Genomic DNA, 2954 nt, shown 5'->3' on the forward strand with positions numbered 1-2954 from the left:
GTGGCTTGTTCTTGTGCTATAGCTGTGTAAAATGCTGTTTGTACTATAATTCACTATATTTTTCTTTATATATACTATAGTGTGGAACATAAATAAACAGGGAACAGTTAGAATACCAAGTATTTTGAATAGTTCTCTGTGGTGAGCCCACTTACTGCTTTTAGTTATAATTCTCACTGCTCTCTTCTGCACTTTAAAAACTGTTTGTAAGTTGAGTACATTATTTCCCCAGAAAATTATCCCATAGCTTATGACTGAATGTACATAGCTAAAATATACAGTTCTTAGACATTCATCGCTGCATACTGAGGAGAGAACTCTAAGTGCGTAACACGTTGTAGATATCTTCTTTGTGAGTTTTTTAACATGTTCACTCCACCTAAGCTGGCTGTCAATATGCAACCCTAGGAATTTTGTGGTGGGCACTTCGTCTACAGAGGTGTTATGTAGCTTTAACTTTAGGGGACTGTTTTTTCTGTTTATTCTAAAGCGTATGCTATTTGTTTTCTTAATATTTAAGGTCACTTTATTCTCTGTAGACCATTTGTAGACATCTTTCAGTGATTCATTACAATTTTCCAACATTTGTGCTGATGTCTCACTGGTGATTATAATATTGCTGTCATCGGCAAACAATATCTTCTCTCCATGTCGGATATATTGTGGAAAGTCATTTATATAAATCAAGAACAACACCAGACCCAGCACACTTCCCTGAGGGACCCCAATATTAATATGTTGTGGATCTGACAGGTGTTTTTCTATGAACTTTGATCTACTGGAGACATGCGAGATCTCTACCCACTGTACTCTATTTTTTAGGTATGAATGGAACCATTTGTTGATTACCCCTCTTACTCCTAGTGCTTCTAACTTCAGTAATAGATTCTGGTGGTCAACTGTATCAAAGGCCTTTGACAGGTCAAGGAATATGCCAGATACATAGTTGCCTTCATCCAGTGCTTCTAAAACCACTTTAGTGAAATGTGCTATTGCCATTTCTGTATCTCTGCCGGGTCTGAAACCAAATTGGTCATTTGAAAGAAGGTTGTATTTGTTTAGCTAGCTCATAAGTCTGTTCTTCATTATGGACTCTATTATTTTGGAAAATGATGACAGTAGGGCAATTGGCCTGTAGTTCTCAATGTTTTCTACATCATCTTTTTTGTGTAGAGGTAAAATTTTTGCATGTTTCAGATAATCAGGGAAACAACCGGCTTTGAAAGATTCATTTATGATATTGGTTAGGGGGGCTTTGATACTATTTATGCATTTTTTCAGCACAGACATTGGAATTTCATCTAAACCTGCTGAATTTTTGCTCTTTAATTTCCTTACCACATTACATACTTCTTCCTCAGTAGTGGGTAGCAATACCATTGAATTTGATGTATATTCCCGTGTTCGTGGATTATGAGATTTTGAAAAATTTTCCTGTAACTTTGTAGCTATACTACTAAAGTAAGAATTAACAAAGTTTGCTAGTTCTTTTGGGGTACTTGTTAGGTTTTCTTTGTTCCTGATTTGGGTGTTTATTTGCCTTTGTGTTGCAGTTCCTGTCTCTTGTTTCACTATAGTCCATGTAGCTTTACTTTTATTTTTAGCTAGATTTATTAGTCTATCATTGGCCTTTTTTTTTTTGCAACATTGAGCACCTTCCTATAGATTTTTTTGTAGTTTCTGTAGTAATGAAGAAAATCTGGATCACTGTTGTTGTTTTTTATAGAGTTTAGGTATTTAAAAGTTTGGGCAGATTTTCTAATTCCTGTGGTAATCCACTTATTTTTGGTGGATGTTCCAGTAGAACTTAGTGCTTTGGGGAAGGCTTCTTCGAATATTATCTTAAACTCCGACATGAATTTGGAGAATTTCTGATTCACATTATTTTCTGAATATACTTCTTCCCATCTTTCATGTCTTAATTGTAAGCAAAATTTTTGTATTGCTGCGTCTGAGTAGACTCTTTTAAACATGTGGAGGTTTACTGGTTTTTCTACAGAAGCTTTTACTTTTATGATTTGGCATAAATGATCTGACAGTCCAAGATTTTTGACAGTTATGACACAGTTTTCCCCACCTATATCTGTAGCTACATGGTCAATGGTAGATGTTGAGTGTTTGGTTATTCTTGTTGCAGAATTAACTAAAGAGGACATGCCAAAACTATTCAGAATATTCAGAAAAGTGTTACTGGTTTCATCTGCCTTAGCTGTGTTAATGTTTAAGTCACCACACAAGAGTATGTTACTTTTCAGGGATGACACTTGTTCTAGGCTTTGCATAAGTTTTGAAAAGAATGTTTCTAAATCACCACTGGGAGAACGGTATACACATAGTACAATTAGTTTTTTGGGCATATCTACAGCTGGTATCTCTACTGCTGACACTTCAAAATGCTTGTCTACACTTAGTAGGCTAATATCATTCCTAATTTTAAATGAAATACCACTCTTAACAAAAATACATGATCCTCCACCTTTCATTGAGTTTCTGCAATAAGAACAAGCTAGTACATATGAGGGCAAATTTATGTATTGAATTTCATTGACTTTGCACCAGTGCTCTGTGATGCAGATAACTGGACTGTCTAGGGATTGTAACTCAACTTCTAGCTGTTGCACTTTGCTTTTTACACTCTGAATGTTTTGGTGAAGCACTGTTAGAGATTTAATGTTACTTATCTTGGAGGTTTCTTTTTCATCATGCTTGTGACTAAAAAATCTTGCAGATGGGAGGGAGGCGCTCTCTTCCGTCTGCTTGTTGCTCCATGTGAGGTTGTGTACTTTTCTGCCACTGCTGATGTTGGAACTGCTGCTGCTCCTGTTGTCTGTACTGCTTCTGTTGATTGTGCTGCTGCTGACGGTGCTGTGTCTGCTGTTTCTGGTACTGCTGCTTTTAGTGACACTGGTGGCAGTTGTGCTGGTGTTTCTGCATCTATTTTTGTTGATGTTACT

The sequence above is a fragment of the Schistocerca cancellata genome, chromosome 4 (genome assembly GCF_023864275.1).
Source record: "Schistocerca cancellata isolate TAMUIC-IGC-003103 chromosome 4, iqSchCanc2.1, whole genome shotgun sequence".
In the NCBI taxonomy this organism is placed as follows: domain Eukaryota; kingdom Metazoa; phylum Arthropoda; class Insecta; order Orthoptera; family Acrididae; genus Schistocerca; species Schistocerca cancellata.